The following is an 18,758-nucleotide window of genomic DNA, read 5'->3' as shown; positions in this document are numbered from 1 at the left end:
GAATTTGATAGATGCTTTCCTGTGTCATTCCAGCTCTTGCCAGTTGAAGACCAACGTGGTCAAAAATAAAGAGAAACTCCTTACCCACCTTAACTATAACATCACTGCTACCAGGAGAAAGAAGGACACTCTTATCATCACAAAGGCACAAGGTAAGTGAATGCATGAACACAAATGCCTGACCGCATGACTTGTCATGTATATGCTGGTCCACTGAGTGACGGTGAATAAATATTTTGGTTTGTTTTTGTTTGTGTTTTTTGCAGAAGACTACACCTCTGCTGTTTGTCATAATGCCAAACTAAAAAATAATCAGGTGCACAAGGCAGAAAGAGGAGGAAGATAGAGCAGAAGCAGCAAGCTAAACTAGCTGGAATCACTGCACACTTCACTTATTTGGGCAGTCACAGGGACAAAACTGACCAAATAACTCAAGTATGAACTCAGCCTTACAGTTCGATGTTAGCGCCAAGAAGAAGCGCACTGCTTTTACACCGTCGTCAGCTGATTCCACATCGATGTCTACAGAGCCTGTTCTATTAAGCGCTTATACAAGTAGAGCCCCCCGACAGAGTGGAGATGGTGTCAGCAGTAAGTTTGTGTTGACGTCACTGATTATTTTGCCCTTCCTTTGATCCGTCAGAACAATAACCCCCAAAAAACAGATCCTGTCTGTTGAGCATCAGCCTTCACTTGGTCAGCATTTGGTCAGTAATCCATCAGTATTGCTAAAGCCTAAAAAAAACAGGAGTGGATCCAAAACAGAGATGACACGTGAATGGAATATTTGCATGTCTTCTGTGTTTTGTACCCACTTATTTAAAATAAGCCTTAGGATGTGCATGCCTTACAGCCACTGTAACAGAACGATAAGAAGCAGTATAATATGTAATAAGCACTGCAGGGATCATGTCTAAGACATGTGAGACGTCCGGGGGGTCCCGAACATTGTGGACAAGGTCCGAGATGAGAGCCGTCCATGTGTTCAAAACTGGATGGTATTGATGGCCAGCTCAGTGTTGAATCCCAGAACTCAGATTAGATAGTCCTTACTGAGGAACTTCAATACGACGAGCTGGGTTGCTGATAAGTGGATTCTAAAGTGTCTGAAGAAATGCGAGTAAAGACATTGGAATAAATTGTCCACTTCCTCCAACGTGACCTTGTCCGTTGATTTATGAATATCATTCCATAAAGTCTTGAAGTCCTCTCCATGGACGGCATAAGAAATGTCCATGTGAGGTTCGAGGGGCACCGAGAAAACTAGCTTTGGGGCTAACATACCCAGTACACATCGCTGCTGGCCACGGAAGGTCCTGAGAACTGATCACCAGCTTACCGAAACAACAGTCAAAGTTTCTTTGGAACCACATCCCTACAATAGCCATGAGCGCCTCCGAGCCGTTGTACAGGAAGAGCGGGAGTAAAGCAAATGTCTCTGGTAACACCTCCAATAGATCGTACTCTGTGTACGTCCCGCAGAACCAACCTATCCACACAATCTGGTCCTCTCTGCTTGCCTTGGTGAGTGGAGGCTTGGATGAAATCTGTATGAGCACAGCCAGTGGATCTCTGTCCTTTCCTTTGAGTCCAGGTAAACAGGAAAATTTGGCTGTTAGGTTCAGCTCTGAGCCCACGTCAATGGCAAGACCCTTCTGCTTCTCGGCAGCTATGTGGGCAGAGAGGTGCTTGGAATACTCTTTCAGTCTGGTGTATGAGAAATTATACATCGGTGTCATGCTGTACAGAGTCCATTGTTTTTAAAGGAGCAAAGCAGCCTGTGCTGGATCAAGAGTTTTGACAGCTGTTAATATGACTGCTCCTTCGTACCGATTACCTACTTCTGGGGGGTTAACACCCCATTAGTCAGTGTTTGCATATCCTTGTGATAAATGATGTTCCCGTTAGCTGACTGTGAACAGAAATCTTGACAGACAAATGTATCAAACTCTGCCGCCATCTTTCTAGTCCCCTGACCAGCCAGATTTACCAGCATCTGATCCAGGAAATGAAGCAGTGGTATGACGTTGTTCATCCCGTAGTCCTGGAGACTGACAAATAACGTGGCCTCCTCAAAGGGCCTGAGCAAACGGCAGGTGTCATGCAAGAGTTGCCACTGGCTGATATCGAAGTAACACAGAGGAGTACTCTTGTCTGCTTGGATCATCAAGAAATCGTTGATGGCCTTTCTCTGTTCGTATAGTCGGTCCAACATATGGAGGGTGGAATTCTAATGGGTGGAAACGTCACATAACAGCCTATGTATATCAGCCAGAGGGGGTTATACAGGGAGTGCAGAATTATTAGGCAAGTTGTATTTTTGAGGATTAATTTTATTATTGAACAACAACCATGTTCTCAATGAACCCAAAAAACTCATTAATATCAAAGCTGAATATTTTTGGAAGTAGTTTTTAGTTTGTTTTTAGTTTTAGCTATTTTAGGGGGATATCTGTGTGTGCAGGTGACTATTACTGTGCATAATTATTAGGCAACTTAAGAAAAAACTAATATATACCCATTTCAATTATTTATTTTTACCAGTGAAACCAATATAACATCTCAACATTCACAAATATACATTTCTGACATTCAAAAACAAAACAAAAACAAATCAGTGACCAATATAGCCACCTTTCTTTGCAAGGACACTCAAAAGCCTGCCATCCATGGATTCTGTCAGTGTTTTGATCTGTTCACCATCAAAATTGCGTGCAGCAGCAACCACAGCCTCCCAGACACTGTTCAGAGAGGTGTACTGTTTTCCCTCCTTGTAAATCTCACATTTGATGATGGACCACAGGTTCTCAATGGGGTTCAGATCAGGTGAACAAGGAGGCCATGTCATTAGATTTTCTTCTTTTATACCCTTTCTTGCCAGCCACGCTGTGGAGTACTTGGACGTGTGTGATGGAGCATTGTCCTGCATGAAAATCATGTTTTTCTTGAAGGATGCAGACTTCTTCCTGTACCACTGCTTGAAGAAGGTGTCTTCCAGAAACTGGCAGTAGGACTGGGAGTTGAGCTTGACTCCATCCTCAACCCAAAAAGGCCCCACAAGCTCATCTTTGATGATACCAGCCCAAACCAGTACTCCACCTCCACCTTGCTGGCGTCTGAGTCGGACTGGAGCTCTCTGCCCTTTACCAATCCAGCCACGGGCCCATCCATCTGGCCCATCAAGACTCACTCTCATTTCATCAGTCCATAAAACCTTAGAAAAATCAGTCTTGAGATATTTCTTGGCCCAGTCTTGACGTTTCAGCTTGTGTGTCTTGTTCAGTGGTGGTCGTCTTTCAGCCTTTCTTACCTTGGCCATGTCTCTGAGTATTGCACACCTTCTGCTTTTGGGCACTCCAGTGATGTTGCAGCTCTGAAATATGGCCAAACTGGTGGCAAGTGGCATCTTGGCAGCTGCACGCTTGACTTTTCTCAGTTCATGGGCAGTTATTTTGCGCCTTGGTTTTTCCACACGCTTCTTGCGACCCTGTTGACTATTTTGAATGAAACGCTTGATTGTTCGATGATCACGCTTCAGAAGCTTTGCAATTTTAAGAGTGCTGCATCCCTCTGCAAGATATCTCACTATTTTTGACTTTTCTGAGCCTGTCAAGTCCTTCTTTTGACCCATTTTGCCAAAGGAAAGGAAGTTGCCTAATAATTATGCACACCTGATATAGGGTGTTGATGTCATTAGACCACACCCCTTCTCATTACAGAGATGCACATCACCTAATATGCTTAATTGGTAGTAGGCTTTCGAGCCTATACAGCTTGGAGTAAGACAACATGCATAAAGAGGATGATGTGGTCAAAATACTCATTTGCCTAATAATTCTGCACTCCCTGTATACCAAATTTCAGAGCAATTGGAGAAGGTTGGTTTGGCCTGAATCGATTCAGGTCTGAATTAAATTTTTCAAAAATTCCGCAAAAATTCTGTGACCAAAACAAATCTCGAGTGGTTCACTCATCTCTATTATACCATAATTAAATACAGGTGAAACAATGCTTCATACAGTTTTGCTTAATAAAGCTGTGGCCATCATATGTGTCACCCCAATATCTGTGGTAGTCATTTTATTCTGTGTCTTGTACAGTGTGGCTTTCGGTTGGGTTACTTTCGAGAACAGTGTGAAAATAGGGGCAAGGTCTTAGCCTATTATGTGGGCAGTCATCACAGACACCTCATTAGGCAGGAAACACCAGTATCAGGGTGCCGTATTCTTATACAATTGGAACTCAAATGTAAGCTGATTAGGAAGGCGTTACTAGTTACTAGTACTCTAGCGTCTTCTTAGTCTTCATTCATAACAAGCAATTACAATTCAAAATCTAATAACACAATAAACATCTCAGAGGCTGGGATTATCTCAAGGGTTTACTTTTTGCCTTATAAGAATTGCCAAAATCAATGATAACACAAAGGCAGACACTAAAGACACCTTCCCTGCAGATGGTATGTATTATATCGTACACATTTAGATAGTGCTACATCTACTGTATATAATAAGGGCTTCCAACCAGCACCAATATAGCAGGGTGTTGTCAATGACCTGCTAAAAAAACAACGCAGCACAACATTCTGAAACATATCATAATTAGGGATGAGCGAACCCGGACTGTATAGTTCGGGTTCGTACCGAATTTTGGGGTGTCCGTGACACGGACCCGAACCTGGACATTTTCGTAAAAGTCCGGGTTCGGGTTCGGTGTTCGTCGCTTTCTTTGCGCTTTTGTGACGCTTTCTTGGCGCTTTTTGAAAGGCTGCAAAGCAGCCAATCAACAAGCGTCATACTACTTGCCCCAAGAGGCCATCACAGCCATGCCTACTATTGGCATGGCTGTGATTGGCCAGAGCACCATGTGACCCAGCCTCTATTTAAGCTGGAGTCACATAGTGCCGCCCGTCACTCTGCTCTGATTAGCGTAGGGAGAGGTTGCGGCTGCGACAGTAGGGCGAGATTAGGCAGATTAACTCCTCCAAAGGACTTCACTTGATTAATCGATCGATCTGCAGCTGTGCATCATTGAGCTGCTGATCCTCAATTGCTCACTGTTTTTAGGCTGCCCAGACCGTTTGTCAGTCACTTTTTACTGGGGTGATCGGCGGCCATTTTGTGTCTTGTGGTGTGCCAGCACAAGCTGCGACCAAGTGCATTTAACCCTCAATGGTGTGGTTGTTTTTTGGCTAAAGCCTACATCAGGGTGAAGCTGTCACACCAAGTGCATTTAACCAGCAATAGTCTGGTTATTTTTTGGCCATATACTACATCAGGGGCAAGCTGCGCCTGTCACCAAGTGCATTTAACCCTCAGTAGTGTGGTTTGTCAAGCTGTCACACCAAGTGCATTTAACCATCAATAGTGTGGTTATTTTTTGGCCATATCCCAGTCTAATTCTGTCAGTAAACCTATACCTGTCACCCAGCGCCTAAATACTAGGCCTCAAATTCAAATCCAGCTAAATCTGTCGTTACCACTGTACTGTTGTGGCTGGGAAAGTTATTTAGTGTCCGTTCAAGCACATTTCTTGTTCTGGGTTGAAATACAATTCCCAATTTAGCAATTTAAAAATTCAGTGGTTTCTGCTATATCAGAGCTATTTGAAATCTATCCCTAAAAGGGTAGATCATATTGAAGGTGCACATAGGGTCATTCTGAATAACTTCACACACACGCTACTGTGCATTTCCAAGTCTAATTCTGTCAGTAAATCCATACCGGTCACCCAGCGCCTAAATACTAGGCCTCAAATTTATATCCAGCTGAATTTGAATACAATACATTGGGCCAAATAATATTTTTGTTGTTGTGGTGAACGATAACAATGAGGAAAACATCTAGTAAGGGACGCGGACATGGTCGTGGTGGTGTTAGTGGACCCTCTGGTGCTGGGAGAGGACGTGGCCGTTCTGCCACATCCACAAGTCCTAGTGTACCAACTACCTCAGGTCCCAGTAGCCGCCAGAATTTACAGCGATATATGGTGGGGCCCAATGCCGTTCTAAGGATGGTAAGGCCTGAGCAGGTACAGGCATTAGTCAATTGGGTGTCCGACAGTGGATCCAGCACGTTCACATTATCTCCCACCCAGTCTTCTGCAGAAAGCGCACAGATGGCGCCTGAAAACCAACCCCATCAGTCTGTCACATCACCCCCATGCATACCAGGGAAACTGTCTCAGCCTCAAGTTATGCAGCAGTCTCTTATGCTGTTTGAAGACTCCGCTGGCAGGGTTTCCCAAGGGCATCCACCTAGCCCTTCCCCAGCGGTGAAAGACATAGAATGCACTGACGTACAACCGCTTATGTTTCCTGATGATGAGGACATGGGAATACCACCTCAGCATGTCTCTGATGATGACGAAACACAGGTGCCAACTGCTGCGTCTTTCTGCAGTGTGCAGACTGAACAGGAGGTCAGGGATCAAGACTGGGTGGAAGATGATGCAGGGGACGATGAGGTCCTAGACCCCACATGGAATGAAGGTCGTGCCACTGACTTTCACAGTTCGGAGGAAGAGGCAGTGGTGAGACCGAGCCAACAGCGTAGCAAAAGAGGGAGCAGTGGGCAAAAGCAGAACACCCGCCGCCAAGAGACTCCGCCTGCTACTGACCGCCGCCATCTGGGACCGAGCACCCCAAAGGCAGCTTCAAGGAGTTCCCTGGCATGGCACTTCTTCAAACAATGTGCTGACGACAAGACCCGAGTGGTTTGCACGCTGTGCCATCAGAGCCTGAAGCGAGGCATTAACGTTCTGAACCTGAGCACAACCTGCATGACCAGGCACCTGCATGCAAAGCATGAACTGCAGTGGAGTAAACACCTTAAAACCAAGGAAGTCACTCAGGCTCCCCCTGCTACCTCTTCTGCTGCTGCCGCCTCGGCCTCTTCTGCTGCTGCCGCCTCGGCCTCTTCTGCTGCTGCCGCCTTGGCCTCTTCCTCCGCCTCTGGAGGAACGTTGGCACCTGCCGCCCAGCAAACAGGGGATGTACCACCAACACCACCAACACCACCACCACCTCCGTCACCAAGCATCTCAACCATGTCACACGGCAGCGTTCAGCTCTCCATCTCACAAACATTTGAGAGAAAGCGTAAATTCCCACCTAGCCACCCTCGATCCCTGGCCCTGAATGCCAGCAATTCTAAACTACTGGCCTATGAAATGCTGTCATTTAGGCTGGTGGACACAGACAGCTTCAAACAGCTCATGTCGCTTGCTGTCCCACAGTATGTTGTTCCCAGCCGGCACTACTTCTCCAAGAGAGCCGTGCCTTCCCTGCACAAGCAAGTATCCGATAAAATCAAGTGTGCACTGCGCAACGCCATCTGTGGCAAGGTCCACCTAACCACAGATACGTGGACCAGTAAGCACGGCCAGGGACGCTATATCTCCCTAACTGCACACTGGGTAAATGTAGTGGCAGCTGGGCCCCAGGCGGAGAGCTGTTTGGCGCACATCCTTCCGCCGCCAAGGATCACAGGGCAACATTCTTTGCCTCCTGTTGCCACCTCCTCCTACTCGACTTCCTCCTCCTCTTCTTCCACCTGCTCATCCAGTCAGCCACACACCTTCACCACCAACTTCAGCACAGCCCGGGGTAAACGTCAGCAGGCCATTCTGAAACTCATATGTTTGGGGGACAGGCCCCACACCGCACAGGAGTTGTGGCGGGGTATAGAACAACAGACCGACGAGTGGTTGCTGCCGGTGAGCTTCAAGCCCGGCCTGGTGGTGTGTGATAATGGGCGAAATCTCGTTGCAGCTCTGGGACTAGCCAGTTTGACGCACATCCCTTGCTTGGCGCATGTGCTGAATTTGGTGGTGCAGAAGTTCATTCACAACTACCCCGACATGTCAGAGCTGCTGCATAAAGTGCGGGCCGTCTGTTCGCGCTTCCGGCGTTCACATCCTGCTGCTGCTCGCCTGTCTGCGCTACAGCGTAACTTCGGCCTTCCCGCTCACCGCCTCATATGCGACGTGCCCACCAGGTGGAACTCCACCTTGCACATGCTGGACAGCTTGTCCTTACCCCTGGGCAGCCTGGCACACATGAGCGACTACATGCTGCAGTGCCTGCGCAACGACAGCAGAGTTGCCCACATTTTAACCTGTGCGGACTACTGGGTTGCCACCCTGCTGGATCCACGCTACAAAGACAATGTGCCCACCTTACTTCCTGCACTGGAGCGTGATAGCAAGATGCGCGAGTACAAGCGCACGTTTGTAGACGCGCTACTGAGAGAATTCCCAAATGTCACAGGGGAACAAGTGGAAGCCCAAGGCCAAGGCAGAGGAGGAGCAAGAGGTCGCCAAGGCAGCTGTGTCACGGCCAGCTCCTCTGAGGGCAGGGTTAGCATGGCAGAGATGTGGAAAAGTTTTGTCAACACGCCACAGCTAACTGCACCACCACCTGATACGCAACGTGTTAGCAGGAGGCAACATTTCACTAACATGGTGGAACAGTACGTGTGCACACCCCTCCACGTACTGACTGATGGTTCGGCCCCATTCAACTACTGGGTCTCTAAATTGTCCACGTGGCCAGAGCTAGCCTTTTATGCCTTGGAGGTGCTGGCCTGCCCGGCGGCCAGCGTTTTGTCTGAACGTGTATTCAGCACGGCAGGGGGTGTCATTACAGACAAACGCAGCCGCCTGTCTACAGCCAATGTGGACAAGCTGACGTTCATAAAAATGAACCAGGCATGGATCCCACAGGACCTGTCCGTCCCTTGTCCAGATTAGACATTAACTACCTCCCCTTAACCATATATTATTGTTCTCCAGGGCACTTCCTCATTCAATCCTATTTTTATTTTCATTTTACCATTATATTGCTTTGAGGCTACCCAAATTTGAATGAACCTCTCCTCTGTCTGGGTGCCGGGGCCTAAATATATGCCAATGGACTGTTCCAATGTTGGATGACGTGAAGCCTGATTCTCTGCTATGATATGAAGACTGATTCTCTGCTGACATGAAGACAGATTCTCTGTTACGGGACCTCTCTCCTCTGCCTGGGTGCTGGGCCTAAATATCTGACAATGGACTGTTGCAGTGGTGGCGGACGTGAAGCCTGATTCTCTGCTATGATATGAAGACTGATTCTCTGCTGACATGAAGCCAGATTGTCTGTTACGGGACCTCTCTCCTCTGCCTGGGTGCTGGGCCTAAATATATGCCAATGGACTGTTGCAGTGGTGGGTGACGTGAAGCCTGATTCTCTGCTATGACATGCAGACTGATTCTCTGCTGACATGAAGCCAGATTGTCTGTTACGGGACCTCTCTCCACTGCCTGGGTGCTGGGCCTAAATTTATGAAAATAGACTCTTACAGTGGTGGGTGACGTGAAGCCTGATTCTCTGCTATGATATGAAGACTGATTCTCTGCTGACATGAAGACAGATTCTCTGTTACGGGACCTCTCTCCTCTGCCTGGGTGCTGGGCCTAAATATCTGACAATGGACTGTTGCAGTGGTGGCTGACGTGAAGCCTCATTCTCTGCTATGACATGAAGACTGATTCTCTGCTGACATGAAGCCAGATTCTGTGTTACGGAACCTCTCTCCTCTGCCTGGGTGCTGGGCCTAAATTTATGACAATGGACTGTTGCAGTGGTGGCTGACGTGAAGCCTGATTCTCTGCTATGACATGCAGACTGATTCTCTGCTGACATGAAGACAGATTCTCTGTTACGGGACCTCTCTCCTCTGCCTGGGTGCCGGGGCCTAAATGTCTGAGAATGGACTGTTCCAGTGGTGGGTGACGTGAAGCCAGATTCTCTGCTATGGGACCTCTCTCCAATTGATTTTGGTTAATTTTTATTTATTTAATTTTTATTTTAATTCATTTCCCTATCCACATTTGTTTGCAGGGGATTTACCTACATGTTGCTGCCTTTTGCAGCCCTCTAGCTCTTTCCTGGGCTGTTTTACAGCCTTTTTAGTACCGAAATGTTCGGGTCCCCATTGACTTCAATGGGGTTCGGGTTCGGGACGAAGTTCGGATCGGGTTCGGATCTCGAACCCGAACATTTCTTGGAAGTTCGGCCGAACTTCTCGAACCCGAACATCCAGGTGTTCGCTCAACTCTAATGTTGGCACTCACATCGAAAAATTGCATCAAATATGCAGATTTGAGGTGATGTCTAGCAGATCTAATTGCACACACCACAAGTTTCTCACAATGTGGGCTACATGGATGAGCTCAACATACTGTACATCATTGCTGACCAACCTCAATTAATTAGAACAATATCCGTTTCGCGCAAGTTCTTGGGGTCTCACACCTGACTTTCCACTTCTATCTCTCCATGCCGCTCCCCCCCTTCCTCCTATCTCCCCTCCTTCTTCTCTAGTCTAAACCCCCACTACCACCACCCCCACCCTGCTCTTATTGAACTATAATGCTCATACTTTCTATTGGTATTAAGTTACCATTAGTTTTCATACTTGAGTTATGTTACTCTTTGGAAAATGTACATTTGTACCCGTCTGACGGTTTACCGTATGTTTTTTTTTTACTATAGTCATGTAATTTGCCATCTAATATCTCATCATTTATCCCATGTTGGGAATGCTGTGGAATTTCTTGTTTCCTACTGTTGGACATCTAACTGACATTTATAAACCAATAAAAACACAGATGATAAAAAAAAAAAGGCCATTAACTCGTCGATCGCCGAACCCGAACTTTTACTGAAAAGTTGCAGTTCGGGTCTGTGTCTAAAAACCCTAAAGTTCAGTACGAACCCAAACTTTACAGTTCCAGTTCTCTCAGCCCAAAAAATACACAAACATGAGCTGATTAATCGGGGGTTACTAGGTATTAGTACTTCTAGCATCACTTAGACACCTTCTTATTCTTCAGGGAGAAAATATATAAAAACAATTAAAATCCAAAATCTAATAACACAATAATCATCTCAGAGGCTGGGATAATCTCCAAGGATTACTCTTCTTCTTATAAAAATTGCCAAAATCAATGATAACACAAAGGCAGACACTGAAGACACCTTCCCTGCAGATGGTATGTATTATATCATACACATTTAGATAGTGCTACATCTACTGTATATGATAAGGGCTTCCAACCAGCACCAATATAACAGGGTGTAGTCAATGTACTCAAATGACGTCCTAAAAAAGCACAACACAGCACAAAATTGTAAAACATATCATAATCTTTATTATTTCATGAAAAAAAATACAAAAAGTATAAAAAAGACCCAAACTCAGAGGTAAGAGAACACGTGAAAGCAATCTACAGGTAAATCACAGTAGACATCTCTAGTGCAGCACTCTGGAAACCACGCTCGGCCACTTCACATTTGTGGCCCAATCCTCACTCTGCTATGGTGCTTAATAGCTGCACCTGATGATACTGTTGTAGAAACACACACAGCGTGACTCATGCTGCTTGCAGTAATGTAATCCCCGTCTGTAGGCCTTACTAATTATTTAGAATGCAGGGACACAGACGATAGCTTAGGGTACTTTCACACTTGCGGCAGAGGATTTCGGCAGGCAGTTCTGTCGCTGGACGTATGCAAACTGATGGCATTTGTCAGACGGATCCGGATGCGGATCCATCTGACAAATGCATTAAAATGCCGGATCCGTCTTTCCGGTGTCATCCGGAAAAATGGATCCGGTATATTTTTTTTTTTGCATTTTTTGCATTGAAAGCCGGATCCGTTTTGCCGGAACACTTAATGTCGGATCCGGCACTAATACACTTCAATGTAAATGAAAGCCAGCATTCCAGCAAGTGTTCAGTCTTTTTGGCCGGAGAGAAGACTGCAGCATGCTGCGGTATTTTCTCCGTCCTGAAATGACAAATGACAAAAAGACTGAACTGAAGACATCCTGATGCATCCTGAATGGATTGCGCTCCATTCAGAATGTATTAGGATAAAACTGATTAGTTCTTTTTCGGTGTAGAGCCCCTAGGACGGAACTCAATGCCGGAAAAGGATAGCGCTTGTCTGAAAGTACCCAGCTGCCAGGCTTATTGTGAGGAGGTCTCATACAGCACCTCGCCTGGTACACCACTGAGCATGCCAAATGATGGCCTTGATTCTCACACACAGGTTCTGTAAGATCTCCAGGTTTTTTCCTCTCCCCCTTCTTTTTGCCTCCAAGAGAGACAATTGACTGTGGAACCGGAAGTTAAATATGTTTTAAAGTCTTGACATTAGGCATCACCCAACAGGGGGTACCGCTTGGCACGATAGATACAATTTAGTGCTCCTTGTGGGGTTTTCTGCCTTTGGAGTTATTTTCATTTTAAGTGTCTTTTTTAGGAAGTGAAGTATGTATGTTTAATTGAGATTAGAGGTGAGTAAATCAGGATAAATTTGAATTTCAGGATAAATTTGATTCACCTCAAAGCCAAATTTCTTCGTGCTTCGTGTCAGCGATTCGATTTAACCTGAAATAGTGTAAAAAACTAAAATTATACTTACCGCCTCCATTTGCTCACGAGGGGCCTGCCAGCCTCTATCTTGATTGAAGATCTCAGCCGAAATACCGTGCATATGACGTCACCACGCTGGCCGGTGTGATGATGCAATCTCGCGCCCTCGAGATTTTGCTCCAGATCTTCAAGCAAGATTGCTGCGGCCGTCCCGTCGCGAGCAAATGGAGGCGATAAGTTTGATTAGATTTATTTTTTAATGTTAATTTCACACTGTTTTTACACTTAGATGCCGCGATCATGTGCTATCGCTGCTCCCTATCATTGCACCTGCTACTTACAAAAAAAGTGCTTTGTGACAAAGTTATTTGTCACAAAGCAAATGTTTTTGTAAAATTTGGTGAATCGGCCGAATCGAGCTTTTAATAAATTCGCTAACCTCTCATTGAGATGTCTACTTTTCCATCTTTTTTTCCATGAATTACCCCTTTATCAGCAATCACCTCCACCAGATGCTTCCTGTAACTGTAAATCAAATTTGCACAACAATGAGGAGGAATTTAGGACCCTATTCTATTGTACTATATGGACAATTTAAAAAATAAAACGTTGCTAGAGTGCTTGACCGAAGGTTTGTTGTCTTCAAGCAAGTCATTGACTCATGGATTGTCTCCATCCATATTCTTACTACTCACAACTCTATTTTTCAATTGGTTGGATCTCCTCAATATGCATCCATAATGAATTGGTGAAATTCATCATTTGTTTTTGTTTTTTACACTGGTAGCCTTAACACCAGTCCTTGTTTCTGTCAACCACAATAATGCATAATTTCTCAATTCATTACAAAGTTCCAAGGAACCAATATTTTCTCTTTTTTTTTTTTTCTTACTGCCCATCAGGACTCGTTAGTTGAATAGTGTTGAATAGTGTCTTTGAACAAAGTACAAAATGTACAATGCAATTTAAAAATATAAGAAGAACAGTCACGGCCACATACCACCTTTTACTGTTTGGTCAGAGGAGATCAAGAAAAACTTGACAAACCCTGTCCATAAAAAATACCCAAAAGACTTTGTGGTATGCATTTACCCATCTCCTTCGTTGTCCATTTTTCCTGAAAAGCTGAAGAAATTTTGCTTCGATATTGTATGATCCTGCTGGCTTCTGTTATCTCATCTCCTGCTTCCACCTTCATTGTATGGAGTTCTCTTAGAATGGACTTCTACATATGTGTATATACTTGCTTTAATAATGTAATCGTACCAGGATCTATTTTTTCTAACCTTTAATCAAGACAACTGGACAACCACTTTTAAATGTAGAATATATGCAAAAGAGTCAAGAACAAAAACAGATTGCATGATATATTTCCTAAAGTTACCGTATTTTTCGCCGTATAAGACGCACCGGCGTATAAGACGCACCTAGGTTTTTGGGGAGGAAAATAAGAAAAAAAATTTTTTAACCAAAAGGTGTGCTGTGGGTTTGGAACTAGGTGGTCTGTGGATGGCACTATTACTGGGGATCTGTGGATGACGGACACTGTTATGGGGGGATCTGTGGATGACGGACACTGTTATGGGGGGATCTGTAGATGACGGACACTGTTATGGGGGGTTCTGTGGATGACTGACACTGTTATGGGGGGATCTGTGGATGACGGACACTTATGGGGGGATCTGTGGATGACGGACACTGTTATGGGGGGAACTGTGGATGACGGACACTGTTATGGGGGGAACTGTGGATGACGGACACTGTTAGGGGGGAACTGTGGATGACAGACACTGTTATGGGGGGATCTGTGGCTTTCACTGTTACAGGGGGATCTGTGGCTGGCACTGTTACAGGGGGGGATCTGTGGATGGCACTGTTATACATGTGTCATCCACAGACCCTCCCAGCCCATAACTGTGCCATCCACAGATCCCCCGCCGCTCCTGTATACTAATATAATATGTCTTATTCAATTAATAGTTATTAAATATGCCTCTTTATTCCTAAAAGTACCTTAAATCCGAAGCGCTTCAGTACAATGCCGGCAGGCCGGGCAGCCGGCGCGGCGCGTCACTCACTGACGTCACTTGCCTGCGCCGCCTGCTTCATTCATAAAGTAGGCGGCGCAGGCACGTGACATCAGGGAGTTACGCTGCCGCCCGCCCAGCCTGCATACTACTGAAGCGCTAAGGATTTAAGGTACTATTAGGCATAAAGGGGCATATTTAATAACCATTCATTGAATATGACATATTTTATTAGTACACCGGAGCGGCGGGGCGGGCCTTTAGTACAGTGACTGCACCGCCCCGCCGCTATTGCCGGCCGCAGCTCCTCCTCCCAGTCCCTCCCCGAGTCCTCGCTCTCTTTACATCGCTGCCAGCGATGTAAAACTGACTGCATTCGCCGTATAAGACGCAGGGGCATTTCTCCCCCATTTTGGGGGAAGAAAAAGTGCGTCTTATACGGCGAAAAATACGGTACATCCTTCCATAGAGCTACGCACCTTCCAACCACAAATTGAATTCAGCCTTTGACCCATTGTTACTTTTTTGGAAATTTTTGCATTCGTTAACAAAGTTACTTGTTTTTGATTGCTTTTAGATTTCTGAGAATATCTTATAAGAAAATTCATACAACTTACATTTTATGCTTTACAGGGTGTACATTTAAACACGAATTTTGGGAACCATACCTTGGTTGATGAATTTTTTTTCACTGGTTTTCCTCAAGGTCTGCAGATGAGAATTTTACTGTTCATTGGTGTGTTAATTATTTATATATTGACCGTGTTGGGGAACGGTTTTCTTATTTGCACCATCATCCTCAGCCCTCAGTTGCACACAGCCATGTATTATTTCCTCTGTAATTTGTCTTTTATTGATTTGATTTACACATCAGCTTCTGTTCCACAAATTCTGTTTGATGTATTTTCCAAACACAGAAGAATTTCTGTCACCGGCTGCCTAACACAAGTGTACTTTGGTTTGATTGTAGGATGCACTGAGTGTGTGCTACTTGCGGTGATGGCGTATGACCGGTATATCGCCATTTGCTTTCCCTTACATTACACCGTCATCATGAGCTGGAGGACATGTAAATACATCACAGTCATTATGTGGTCAGAGAATATAATTTTATCCGTAATCCCGACCATAGGAAAACCTTTTCTATTCTGTAGAGGAAACCAGGTCAATCATTTTGCTTGTGAGATTTTAGTCCTTCTAGAGCTGGTGTGTGGAGACATCTCTTTTTATAAATTAAGTATATTCATTAAGAGTATTTTTGTTCTGTTCTTTCCATTTGTTTTCATTCTGCTCTCTTATATCTGTATCATTATATCAGTATTAAAAATCAACTCAGCAGATGGCAGATCGAAGGCATTTTCAACCTGTGCCTCCCACCTGACCGTGGTTTTTATGTTCTATGGGACAAACATGACCACATACATGGGACAAGGAAAAAAATATTCATCAGACATAAAGTATATTTCTTTAATATATGGAGTTGTGACCCCTGTATTAAATCCTTTCATTTACAGCTTGAGGAATAATGAAGTGAAAAATGCATTTTGGAAAATGTTGACCAGATACTCAGTGTCACATTCATTATGATTGTTTTGTCTTTAAACAAAGCCGTAAAAATGGGATTATTTGTGAAGGACACAAAATCAAACGACATGAGAATAAAAGCACAATTATAATAAACAACTGTAAGGTCCGGCCTAAATTGGACCTTATTGATTTTATTAAATTTATTGTTGCATTCTAGAAACCATAACATTTTCATTTTCCTGATGATATAGCCGTGTAAGTGCTTATGATTCTAGTGGGACTAGTAGTATTTTTTAAAAGGTAAATGTTGGCAGGCAGGTATCAGCATGATGGAGGCAGGAGTAGCCTTACAGAAGATGATTGTCGGCAGGCTGCAGCCATGGCATGATGGTGTTGGGGCAAACACCCCTTCTCGATAATTGTCGGGGTCCCAATTTAGGTTTTCTTATGTGAGCTCAGAGAGCTGACACAGACACACTGCTGAATAAATTATCTCTCCATTTTTTATACATCTTTATAACACTACAATTAATCACAGACAAATCTGGCACACCACCAAAGGGGTGGAAAGCGAAACTAATGATTTGATTTGCTATTCATAGTAGGCAATATTTCCCCACCATACTAACAGAATTCTAATAATTAAAAAGTTTATGCAACATCTTATCTCAAAATTAGCATTCTCTAGCAGCACATCCCGAAACTCAGAAGGAAGATAACTCTCTCTTGTATGTCAAACTCTGATAAGGAAACGAGGGAGCTGCTATCTTCACCTTGCAGCTAGGAACTTCTGATCTATATACACAGAAACTCTCTACATCCTTCCAGCTGGCTCATTAATTTGTCCACATATGCACAAGATGGAGGACATGTTTATACAAAATGGATTCTCATCCCTCACAATTCCCCCATTTTGAGATATCTTTGAACTGACATCTTAACCCAGAGGTAATTTAGGTGGGATAGGTCCAACTGCCAGCCGGAGGCCAGATTCTCTCTCAGGTATTGATGCAGTTCCCAAGACCTCTCAATAATCTTGGTAGTTTCTCCTTTTGGTACAGAACCTGTTGGTGCACATAAACATAAGCTTAATCACAGCATATACTACTATTATAATCAACACTACTTGCATTATTGTTTGTAAAATTTCCACCAACCACCCACCGACTGATTTGAACCAGTTAGCGGGATTTAGAAATGAGAAAGTATCTCCCCACCATGAATCTTTGTCTGCACAATGTTCTCTCAAACATATCGCCCCCCCATTTCATTCATTTTCTCTATCCCTGCTCTTACTTGAAGGTTTCCTTTAGGGTCTATATAGTAGCAGCAGCCAGGACCTATCACTTGACACATCCCTCCTTCTTTGGCAGTGAGATAATCCAACACTAGGGTATGTTGGTTAGTAACAATTATGAGTTGAGACTGAACATCATTAGTCTGATTCAGCATTCCTAACACTTCCCATATCTGATCATCAAGGTAATCTGTAGATACTACTAACTTATCCCACATCTGCATTACCATCGGATAAAGGAACAGAGCGCTAAAGAATTTATTCAAGATACTCATTTCTACTGCATGAGGTCTTCCATTGGACCTAGGGATGTTGTCTGCAGCCCTGCGGTAAAGGGTATGCTTGGGGACTGCATTCACATCAACCTTACCTTGCGGTACAATAAAACTGGCGGGGGTCAATCTTACTAGTGTGCACGTTCCAGATGCTCTGGGAGTGATCCACTTGTATGTTGCTATTCCACAAGCAAAATAGAGATCACCGGGCAAAGTGTAATTATAGGTAAAGTGGTAAAGCAATATATATGCTGCAGCAGTAACAGTTATACTTTGGTTATGAAGACACCATTTCTCCCCTTCTCTGCTTTTGCTTCCTAAACTACTTTCAAACTGGCAGTATTTCAGACCTGTTTCTGTTATGGACCCGTTATTATATTTCTCACAGTCATCATCCACACCTAAAAGGAAAAACTGGTTATATTTCCATTACTTATTATGGAGGGTCCTAAATAGTCCCTGCATATTACCTTGATCTGCACTGTAGCCGTCCAGAAGCCCAAAGGAAATTTGGACAGGAAATCCAAGTTTCCCCAGATAAATCCATAGTACCTTTTTCCTGGCCCACTTCTGCCCGTCAAAATCCCATACCCGCACTGTAGCATCTTTCTGGTCAGTCACATTTGCTTGCCACCAAGGGGCCTCCACCCACCCTGCTATGGAGAGAGGGGATTGCAGTGGAGTTATACTTTTGATCATCAGGCCCTGGTCTTCTTTGTGAGACAAACTGCCAACAAGATATATGAATAAGTTCTTTAAAAGTCAAATGTATTGCCAGATAAGGCATAGTTCTTGAACTCACGGGGCTGTGAGTACAGATCCAACAGTCTTTAATTTTACTGTCAGTGTCATTGAGTCCTCTAAACAACACCTGGTGGTGTTGGATAAGTGCATTGTCCCAGTTATCCTTCAGTTGTTGGTACAGAGCTGTTGTTCCCAGGATTAGGGCGTCCATCAGCAGGAGTATCCTCATCCTTGGGCGTCAGAACTTTCTTGCAGTGAGAAGCGTGTATCCAGTTAGGCTTTCCTTCAACCTTTACTGCTGTATGAGTAGTTAACAGGACTTGGAAAGGACCGTCAAATCTGGGATCCAGGCCTTTCCTCACATGTCTTTTTATCACAACCCAGTCTCCTGGTTGCAGACTGTGTGTTCCTTCTAATGAATCTGGATCTGGAAGGGAAGCAAACACTTGTTTATGGGTGTAC

General features: G+C 44.5%; 1 pseudogene; it reads right to left on the bottom strand.

The window, feature by feature from the left end:
* Nucleotides 1-1,033: 1,033 nt before the first annotated feature.
* Nucleotides 1,034-18,404, bottom strand: LOC122935187 (annotated as a pseudogene).
* Between the last annotated feature and the right edge of the window lie 354 nt (nucleotides 18,405-18,758).

The sequence above is a fragment of the Bufo gargarizans genome, chromosome 4 (assembly GCF_014858855.1).
Source record: "Bufo gargarizans isolate SCDJY-AF-19 chromosome 4, ASM1485885v1, whole genome shotgun sequence".
NCBI lineage: Eukaryota > Metazoa > Chordata > Amphibia > Anura > Bufonidae > Bufo > Bufo gargarizans.
Note: the sequence above shows the minus strand (reverse complement) of the source record. Positions and strands in the feature narration are given on the sequence as shown.